General features: G+C 38.5%; 1 protein-coding gene across 1 annotated transcript in view; it reads left to right on the top strand.

Annotated features, from left to right (window-relative positions):
* Positions 1-11,628, top strand: part of IGF1 (insulin like growth factor 1) — a 79,330-nt gene that overhangs the window by 4,192 nt on the left and 63,510 nt on the right. The window lies entirely within an intron of this gene.

Raw genomic sequence — 11,628 nt, forward strand, 5'->3', positions numbered from 1 at the left:
ACAGGACATGCTAGACCTGATAGGTCCATGTGGCAGCGTAGTAGGTGCAGTGGTACATGAATGTATCAATTTGTTCTATGTACTAAGATATCAGGCAATAGAAAACAAGTTAAGTACATATCACATCATGTTAAAAACACACTACACTCCAACATCTGGTTTGAGAGAGGAAATCTGGAAGGCAGCAGGCAGAAAGTTACAACATCCAAATATCCATACACTACATCAAATCAGTTCAGACGAAGACAAAATTAATTTGCATGGGGATAATAAAAAACAATAATCACAAATACAGCCAACAGTTCAAGTGAATGGACTATGAGGCTGAACATAAGTTAGCGCATGAGTTCCTGTTCTGAGCAAAATCCCAAAAATTGGCCTTGATAGACCACTGCAATATTTCACTGACTTAGCTTCTTTGGTATGAAACCGGAATAATGCAGTGGTGATTCAAACCCATTATAGCTTCCTAAACAATTACAAAAACAATGAAGAGTCCGATGGTACCTTGAAGACTAACAGATTTATTTGGGCATAAGCTTTCTGTTAGTCTTTAAGGTGTAGGGTGAGCAGATGTTCCGATTTTATAGGGACAGTCCCGATTTTTGGGTCTTTTTCTCACATAGGCACCTATTACCCCCCACATCCTGTCCTGATTTTTGACACTTGCTATCTAGTCAGCCTATTAAGGTGCTACTGGACTCCTCGTTGTTTTTGTGGATAGAGACTAACACGGCTACCCCTCTGATACTAAACAATTACAGGTGGTCTACAGTTCAAAAAGAGCAGAGCTATGAAACAGAGGGAATTTCAGTGTCACTTCCTACTTGAAAGCTGGCTTATTCTAAGATTCCAGTGCATCGAGATATTCTGGCTTTACCACTGATACACTTCAAAATATCAAAGTTTCCACATTTACTCATGTCGAGTGCATGTCAGTCTGGTAACTACTCAGACTGCAGCTGTTGAGTCCACTGAAAGACATGTGGCCTCTAATGAAACTTTCAGTGATTTGCTAAAGAAAAGCCATTCAGCGTCTGCTGAGGTTACTCTAGTTGGTGTGAGGCTCACTCTGTGCCTTTACTAGCCTTCATTTTGGGAAAACCACAAAAGATTCAGATAAAGTGCCTCAATTCTGGACACTTACTTGAAGCTCCAAATCTTTGGAAACTTTCTCCATCCTTTCAGTCTATTCAGGTCCTTCCTTTTCTTCCCAGCCATCCCCAACTTCGCTTCAATAATGAAGTCACTTCCTCTCTTTCTTCCCCATTCTCCCCAGCACAATCAGTTTTCTGACATGGTTATCTCTATCTCCTTCATGCTTTTATTGTGATCTCCAACACCAAATATCCTTCTCCCTGGTCTCCTTCAGGCTTTCCATAGCTTTGGTGATATCACACCAAATACATCAGGTCTCTACTTATATACAACCACTGTCCTCAAAATTCATATGTTCTGGAGCTGCACAGGTCATAAGAACAACTCCCAATGTTGTATGGGGTGTATGGCCCTAAGGAAACAACTACGGGTTAGAAAGATGAAAGGTTATTACCAACCTGGACCTTAAAGCTTTGGTTCAACGTCTGGATTGAACTTTGAGACACCTATTATTTTTTCCAAATAGTTAACCCATTCCTATTGTGACCTACAAAGACTGTTAAAACCTCTCTCCCACTTTCAAAGGTTTTCATAAAAGGCTAATGAATGTACTGTACATCTCCTGAATATACATCTATCACCAACAGTAATGACGGACATCGAAGCTCTTTTATCTATTGTAAACATAGTTTAAAATACATTTAATGATCTGATGGAAGTTCATACATAAAATACATTTATGAGGTGTAGCCTGTTCATGAGTTTTAAAATATTATATTCCCAGAAATAAAAATAACCTCATCAACTTAATATTAGGGTTCCTACAGTAAGAAATATAAACATTAAAACAAAAACCAAGAACACTACAGGTAAAAAAACCAACCCTATTCATTAAAGCATACAAAATTATAATGATGTCATTGTACCTAAAGATATGAATACCTTTATAGTGATTATACTGCCTAATGAAAATCAAGTGAAAATAAACATTAGGTATTCCAATAACAACCCCTCTGACCCCTTTTTTCTTTTTTCTTTTTAATTTCATACAGTTATTTTGTATTTTATCTAATTGCTATGGTATGGCAAAGGAAGTCAGATATATAAGTACAATGAACGGTGAAAACATGGTGTTATTTTAGATATTATATATTACCACAGTAGAAGGTGTACTGTACAAAGATATGTTAAATGTATTAAATATGCAACATTCTTCTTTGCACAATGGCTGCATAGTTTGATAATTATAAAATATCAATATTCTGATAGAAATTGTTTGTTCAATAGACCTTGGAATGTGTTGTTTCTGTATTTTGGTACAAGGGATTATAGTTACTGTAGATCTGTTAGCGCTTTATCTTTCAACACTGTTATTTAAATGTTTATAACTATCTTTCTATAATTAAAAAATTGAAGTGCTATGTTTTTTGAAAGCTATGTCCTGGGGTCGGAGTTGAGGCTGTAATTGTAATGTTTAATGTTAATTTTTACATGCTTACATTTTTCTGGAAGTATCATAGAATCATAGAAATATAGGGCTCAAAGGGACCTTCAGAGGTCATATCGACCAGCCCCCTGCACTGAAGTAGGATTAACTATACCTAGACCATCCCTGTCAGGTGTTTGTCTAACCTGCTCTTAAAATCCTTCAATAACAGGCATTCCACAACCTCCCTTTGTAACCTTTCCAGTACTTAACTATCCTTATAGTTAGAAAGTTTTTCCTACTATCTAACCTAAATCTCCCTTACTGCAGATTAATTGTTCTCCAGGTCCACTGAAGGTTGGACAAGGAGCAATGGGATTAATCAGTCCTCTTTATAACAGTCCTTAACATATTTGAAGACTGTTATCAGGTTCCTACTCAATCATCTTTTCTCAAGACTAAACATGCCCAGTTTTTTATTCTTTCCGGACAAGTTTTCTAAATCTTTTACCATTTTTGTTGCTCTCCTCTGGACTCTCTCCAATTTGTTCACATCTTTCTTAAAGTATAATGCCCAAAATCAGACACAGTGCTCCAGCAGAGGCCTCATCACTACTGAGTACAGTGGAACAATTACCTTCTGTGTCTTACATATGACATTCCTAATAATACACCCCAGAATGATATCAGACTTTTTTGCATCTGCATCATATTGTTGGCTCATATTCAGTTTGTGATCCACTATAACCCCAGATCATTTTCAGCAGTTCTACTGCCTACCCATTTATTCCCCATATTGTTTTGGGCATTTGATTTTTCCTCACTAAGAATACACTTTGCACTTGTTGTTATGGCATTTTATCTTGTTGATTTCAGTCCAATTTTCCAGTTAATCAAGGAAATTTTTAATTCCAATCCTGTCCTCCAAAGTGCTTGAAACCTCTTCCATCTTGGTGCCATCTGTAATTTTTATACATACACTCTCCACTTCCTTATGCAACACATTAATGAAAATATTGAATAGTACTGGACACAGGACAGACCTTTGCAAGATCCCAGTAGATACATCTTCCCAGTTTGATAGTGAACCATTGATAATTATACTCTTTGAGTAGTTCAAATGGTTGAATTATATGAGTAATTAAACCTATTAATTAAATTAAAACTTTCCTTATTATTTCTATTTTTTAAGTATAAAATTCTTGATATTTATTGTTCTAATGTTTATTACTTACTCTAACAACTTTTACTTTAACAATGAAGATTTTGTCTGAGATTTATTCCCCCTAAGGAATATTAAGAACATACTATACCTTGGGCTCCTGGAGGACTTATGAGATCTTCAAGAGCTCCTGAAAATGTTGACCCTCAGTACTTAAAACTCTATGGGTTAACACGTCCCAGTTCTCCTTTTGCTCCAAGTTACCATGCCTCTAGAGCTGGTCAGATTATTATTCTCCCCTGTGGAAAAATAAAACCAAACTTTTTGGTTTTCCTGTTTTGGGTTTTTCAAGAAAAAGTTGAAATTTTCCACAGGAAGCAGGCACTTCCCATGAAAATTTTCTACTGAAAAACAGTTTAGATCAATTTTTTTTTCAACCAGCCCAACACTGCTCTCCCCAGACTAAAATAAGTAAGGTGTCTCTTATACACATACTATCACTCAACACTTCCCTGCCTTTTCCACTCAGCAAACCTGTTGGGGCTGGTTACAAGGGACTACTGCTGCCACAGAGGACCATGATCCAAAGCCAATTGAAGTCAATAGAAGCATTTACATTGATTTCAATGGGCTTTGGATCAGGTCCCAAAGGAAGACCTCAGTGGGTGCAAGGAAGAGGTAGCTTGAGGGAAGAGCTCAGAGGTCATTCCCCTTTTCCTGTGAATCTTCATAGGTCTGTACAAGTGGAAAACCCCATGAGCTTGAGGAGGCTCAAAGCCTATAATGCACCATTTTGGCAAAATGATCTTTTATTTCACCAAGCCTCATTTGAGAATAGGTTACATGTTTAGGTCTATGTATGTAATAAAAGGGGCTACATGCTTACTAAGTTCACCAGAGCCAACATTCCATAGCAACATCTCAATTGAAAAGTTGGTAACTTCTCAAATTGACTTTCATCATCTAAATTCTGATGCTGTGCACTAGAGGTCTGGGACTGGCTAGATGAGGAGAATGGGACTGGGATGAGGAGCCAGGGTGGGGAAGAGACAGGACTGGGATAGGGACAGGGCAGAAGCATTCAAACTTGGGAGGAAATAGGCAGAACAGTCTGAACTCACTAGAGTACAGGGTTCCTCACAGCTGCAACGAAAGTCAATGGCAGCTCTCCTTTGAATATATAGTTCTAATAATGCTAAAGGTCCTAGGTGACTCAAATTGGGCCCCCAAAATTAATTGATATTTTTACCTCAGTCTCACTATGCCTCATTTCCCCATCTGTAAAATGGGGCTAATACCACCCCATCACCTTACTGAGGTTTTGTGAAGATAAATTAATTGCTTGTGAAGTACTTAGATTATAGTAATGAGCGCCATAGAAAAACCCATGAGGAAATTAATAATTCTTTCTTCATAGCAAGGTTTGAATAGTGTGAAGTAAATAAGGCTTAGGTCCACCGATTGAACAATGGGGAGAAAACAAAATATTGAATAGAGGCTCACTATGTGAGCACAGTCCATCCTATTCATTGAAAGAGGCAGGAGTCCTGTGGCAAAAGCAGTATGGTGACTATGTAATTAAACACTGTCACATAATGCATATGCAAAGGGCATAGGTAACTTAATTCTGGCACTTTTGAGTGCTTGATTTTGCAACCTTTATAATGTTCTTTTAATATGGGATGGGGGGTTGTGTTCGTAATTATATGTAAATTTAAATTTCCATTTACTAGCACAGCCAAGTGTTTAGTTACAGCACATGTACCTAGGCTATCTTCATTACCAGTGAGGAGAAGCAAACTTTTAACTAATGGTTAAGTATTAAACACCACGGTATTTTAAGTGAATGCAGTGCTCATAATAGGCTTTGTATTGATAGCTTGGCAGACTGAAGTCTTCTGCTTATTCACAGAACAAACACAGCATGGGCAGCAGCAATGCAAGCTTCCCCACACCATTCTGCCAATGTGCCTCAACCCTGATCCGGTAGGACCATCTCTAGGGCTGAGAGGGTAGTTCATTCCACACGCTGCTTTTATCTTTGGCGTTCTCTCCTGAGAATGCTCTCAAGAGTGCTAAATAGTACTTACTATGATGGCAGTTTTATGATGTGAGCACCTGTCTATTAGCTACTAGACTGAATCCTTCAATTCAACCACATCACCTTCTGTTGCTACTTTGTTAGAACTAGTGTACTAATCGGGTTTGGGCCTGGTTGGTATTTGGATGGGAGAGCTCCAAGGAAAACAACAAACTGCTGCAGGAGATGCATATTCAATAAGTGGTACTCTTCCCTGGGAGTCAGTATCGAGCCAGTGACGAAGTATTCTATTAGGAAGGTGCCATCCTTTGGATGAGACTAAGAGAAGTCCTAATCACTGAAAAGATCCTATCTCATGTTTTACAAGAGAAGAAAAATTAGCCCCACTGGCTTGTCCAAACTGTAGTTTGGGAAGTCAGTCTACCTCCCTGCATGCATGTAATTGAATCCTCCTTTATTGTGCTTCATATCTACCTATCACTAGCTATTTATCAGAATTTCTAGAGTGCCTATCAACATGGCATCCAATTGCTGCCCATGCAAACACTGGGATCTGCCCTGAAGGGACAGTCAATTCTCCATCCTATGACACATGTTGCTTTAAACACTAAATCCAGTAATGTTCAACAGCTGCTACATTCCATGAAGTGGTAGATTAATAAAAGCCCATATTCTGGCTTCTCTTGAATGGTTTCTGACATGGGCAGAGGAAGTATAGGGAGCTTTGCATGTCCTCCTTCTGTTCCTGCACTAATAGGCAACCCGAATCCCACACTCTGAGTTCACTAAGAAAGAGTTTGAGGAGGGCCATAATGTCATTGCAGGTTGTGACCATGTACCGTTCCCCTTCCAAACTGGTTGGCAGCTGAGGACAATACTGTGAGAAGCATGTGCTGGCCCCTGTAATGGTGTGACAATCCGGTGCATACTCACTACCAGTCTTTTCTCCACATGCAGAATTTCTGTTGCTTGTGCAAAGGACCACTGCATCTGTTTACTGCAACTGTAGCAACTAATGCCACACAATGTGACCCAGTGTATGTATAGCTCTTTAGGTTTCTTAGGGGTAAACATAAAAGTAAGGTATTAGTCAGCAGTGATCACTCATTTCACTTTCAGCCCTAGTGATCTTGAGTTTAAGGATTCTGTTTCAAATTATTATACTCCCTGAACCACCCTCCCTTTCGTTTAAGATATTACCATATGTAAGCAGGAAGTTACAAGGATAATTATTGCTACACTGAGGTGGAATTCTGCAGTTTTGGTTTGCAGTCAATGAAGACTTTTCCCCTTGTTTCAGTAAATATGGGTTAAGATATCTATGAGTCACTCAGAGTTTCGGTTAGAATGAACACAAACAACTCAATTGACATCTTCAAGAGTCACCTGCTTTAGCTTGAAACCAAACCAGTTAAGTGACTGCCCGAGGAAACTCAGGAAGTCTGTAACGGAGTCAGGTATAGAACACAGATCTCGTCCTGATGCAGTCTTGTGCGTGAACCACAAGATCATCCTTCCTTGTTATAGCTTTCTAGGCAACGTAGACCTTGTATTCTCACATCCTGTTATTTCAGGTTCATACATTGTAGACCCCGTGCTTATTTCGCCTGGCAAACTGATAAATCTGTGTGTAACTTGCTCAGGAAAATAGTGTTATAGGAAGATTATTCTTCCATCATTCACATTTCACTAGAGACTTCAAAGGTAAAGAATAGAAGCAGAACATGCTCCAGAGAGCTACAGCACAGATCAGAGGAGGAGAATTTTGCTGTAAGTGTTCTACTCTTCTTGTAAGAGTTATTCTGTCGATTTCTCTAAAAGGAGATTATGTCTTTGTTTCTTTATATAATTCAAAGAGAATAACAGAATTCAGTCTACTCTAGCTCACATGTCTATGTTATGAATAAATTGCACTAGCTTGGGAGAGGAGAGCATGTGCAATTTGCTCTAGGAAACAAGTCACATTGTTTTCAATTCAGTTCCTTCTTCTTTAAGAAACATGCATTGCCACATTCCCAAACATGGATGGTTAATTTAGTTAAAGGTGCATATAAGTGTTAAAAAATAAATGGCCTTTCAGATGGTTAGATAATTTAATGAGCCATTCTAATTTCTCAGGCCCAATTTAGATGTAATATGTACCTGGGGCCATGTATACAAATGGAAGCTAAAGTTAGGGACCTAGCATAGTGAAGCCCTTCCGACATTCTTCAAAGAATGAATAATGATCTAACACATGCTTCCTTACATAGAAGAAAGAATTTCAGAAGAGGAATGTATTCAGTGTTGCTGTAGCTGTGAAAGTCCCAGGATATTAGAGCGACAAGGGGGTTAAGATAATATTTTTTATTGGACCAGCTTCTGTTTGTGAGAGAGACAAGCTTTGGAGCTACACAGACCTGAAGAAGAGCTCGAAAGCTTGTCTCTCTCACCAATCAAAATTGGTCAAATAAAAGATATTACCTCACCCACCTTGTCTCTCTGATAACTGGGATGGGCAGACTTAGGTTTTCCCAGTATCCAGCCCTCCCATTGCCTTTGACAACCACTGTGTGGACTATTATGACATATTTTTACTATTGATTTTCTTCCACTGAGACAACAAAACCAATTCAGTATCCCTGGGAATGCTCAGAGATATCCCCCCTCCCTTGTACATGTCATGGGAATACTGGATTATTCTTCCAAACTCCCAGTTCACCAGGAAGTCAGGAAGAATTAATGAGCAGGAATCCATATACTCAGACCTGTCATCACACTTACCAGGCTGTGTAGGAAGGAGGTATAAATGAAGGAGTCAGTATCCTGCAGAGAAGGAAATCATTGGCCCAGTTATAGGTAGTTATGTGACCGGCACAGTGCTGCTGCTAAGTATCAGGACAATGATTCCCCACCCCCTGTTAATCAATAGCTGCTCAAAGTCTGCTTTTAAGATGGCTTTAGGATGTTTAGGCCTGACAGCAGAATTCATCAATGTAATTACAACAGATGGAATTGCATTGCATTCCATACCTCTCCCGTAGCTGGGGGGGACTATGATAACCATATAGATGCTCACTCCTCTAAATGTCCCAAGCTGAAAGCAATGATCTATTACAAGCCCTGAAAAGAAACATTGAAAAGTTGCAATTACTGTACTATGTTCAACTGTGTTAGGGAAAGTTTTATAGACATTTCAAAAATATATCCTGGTGAAACAGATGAGCCTGTGTAGTAACAACATGGAAACCATGCAGTTTTGGATTGACATAATTGTGGAATCAAATCGGATCTGACACATACCTCTTTTGTATCTATATAACCCACTAGTGAATGTGTGTTATGGATCCCTGCTCTGTGCCAATCCACAGAGGATATGAGTTGTTCCAACCTCCACCTATAGAGTCTTGGCTGTTTAGCTCAAGATGCAGCAGCTCATGCTTTTTATCTTTGCAGTTCCCAATTCAATCCCTGGTGTGATGACCTACATTTTACTGCCATTCATAAGAAACATGGAGGAATGCCTTAAAAAGAAGCAGGGCCTATGAGAGAGAGGCTGCAATTTTTGCCACATTGGAAAGGGTTGGGGGGCTTGTGCCACTGTGTTCTCCTAGAGAGTCTCCCAGCCATAATAAAAATAAATTTGCTTTTCATTCAATGGCAGTACACTGAGCACAGTGATCAGCTGATTGGCTGCTCTGAAGCTGAAGCAGTGGGCAAACTTTCACACATGTACATCTTTGTGAAAGATCCAAATGAGAGTGCAGTAGGTTCCCTAAAAGTTCAAATTAGGTGTGCCCTCATTAGTGGTTAGACAAAAGAGATGACAAAGCTTGTCATGATGTTAGTCTTTATCAATGTGCTAGCTCAACTTTAACACTGAGCAAAAAGCTGTTACTTAACGTGTGATTCCTTAACTGCAGCTACTTTGTATGTGTATTTAATGCATTGTTTAGTCTCATGTTGGCTAAAGTCGCTTAAAGAAGCAATTGGCAAGCTCAGCGTTAATTCTTGGCATTGCTGCCCCTCTTACTTTTTCACTGAACCTTAAATACCAAGAAAAACCCTTGACTCATTTTAACTTCTGGCATATTCCTTTATGCAATTGGCCAAAACCTTTGCACATGGTCCTCTGCATTTGTCCTGATATTATTAATGGCTTTGCAATATTTGATCAGAGCCGCTAGAGTCACAAAGACAAATCATACAATTTTGACCAAGACCACACAGTCTCTTAATTCAAACCTTTTGCATTAAATGCTTGAGCGTCTAAGGCAATCCATATTGTAAGTGTTTCAGGACAGGGAATTCATACGGCAGCCTCTCTAGGGTCTCAATTCAGCAGTCTATGTCTATTCAGCAAAGCACGTGCTTAAGTCCCACTGATTTCAATGGAATTTAAATGTGTGCTTAGACATAAGCATGGTCTTAAGTGCTTGGCAGAATAAGGATGGATTTAAGCATATGTTCTAATGCTTTTCAAAATGTCTGGGATAAGTTTCTTATTTAACCGTACCTAATGTCGACATTCCTCCTTAAAATGAGCCCATTTGTTCAAAACTATGACTACAAATGAAAGTGATTATGTGCAGCTAAGTTATATTTCAATATAACTAATAAAAAAGTGGCATCAAATTCTTTCATGCTGCTCCTATCAAAGATATTGGGCCAAATTCATCCCTGGAGTAATCTAGGGCCCCTTGTGTCAAATGGAAAAAAAATATTAGAAATTCAAACTATTTTACAATTTGGTTTAGTGCAAATATGACAGTCACCATCTAAACTGCTGCATCAGAGATTAAAGAGCTAAAAACCAGAGCTAAAAACATACATCTCCACAGTTTGAGCTAAGGAGCCAGGTTCTCAATGGGAGAGCATTAACAGAGCCATATCTTCTGTGCATCAGGCACAGAAGGGAACATGTAACATACACTGATGAGTGGGCTCCACACAATAATGGAGAGTTTAACAGTGTCATTATAAGCACAAGTTTCGACAAGTAAATCTAGTTAAAACATCTCTCAGTGCCTTCCTGATCCAAAATAGGTCATCATAGTCACATGTTAATCAATAGTACTCAGCATAGGGTGACAAATTGTTTTACTTCTATCAAGGGGAGTAAAATTAAATGATATCCTTTCCCAAAACTTCACTGCTGATTAGAAACAATTCTAGAGATGGGTTTATTTTGTCAGTGTTATGGCAACAATCTTTAAGTTAAAATTCTGATTTCTGTTGATTTTTATGTATCTCTGATTCTTAAATTTCCCCATCCAATGCCAACTCCTGTAGAGTTGCTTTGGAATGTCGTAGTAATGGTTAAACTGCTATAAAATCTGAAGCAGACAAATGAGTCTGAGATAGAATTTCATCAAGAACTACAGCATCTATGTAGAGTCAAAGACAACAGGCCTTCAAAGAGCCTACCTCAAAGCAGATTACACCTGATTTCTCTAGTCTATCCAGGAAGATGTTGCTTTCAGGCCAAATCCTTAGCTAGTGTAAATTGGCATAGCTCCACTGACATAAATAGAACCATACTGATTTGTACCAGCTAATGATCTTACCCTTCATCTTTTCTAAACCCTTCATATTTATATTTTCCCTATATTATTTTTGAAATTCAACGAAATCCCAATTTTCTAGCATTGAAAACGTACTAGAATGTCCAAATCTCCCATTGTGGTGTGCAAAATGAATCTTATGTTTGCCTATGTGAATGCATAAATATGGGGACGGATGTCCCATTTTATTTGAAAATTAGACCATACACATTAATTCAAAACCATGTGGTTCTTAATATAAAAATATTTGGGTTTTTTATTCTTCATGCTTTTGTATGATAAGTAAATGTTTACCCATGGTTGAGTGTGTGAAAGAAAAGAAAAGAAAAGAAAAGAAAAGAAAAGAAAAGAAAAGAAA

Source organism: Terrapene carolina, unplaced genomic scaffold, assembly GCF_002925995.2.
Source record: "Terrapene carolina triunguis isolate 2854851 unplaced genomic scaffold, T_m_triunguis-2.0 Scaffold247, whole genome shotgun sequence".
In the NCBI taxonomy this organism is placed as follows: Eukaryota; Metazoa; Chordata; order Testudines; family Emydidae; genus Terrapene; species Terrapene triunguis.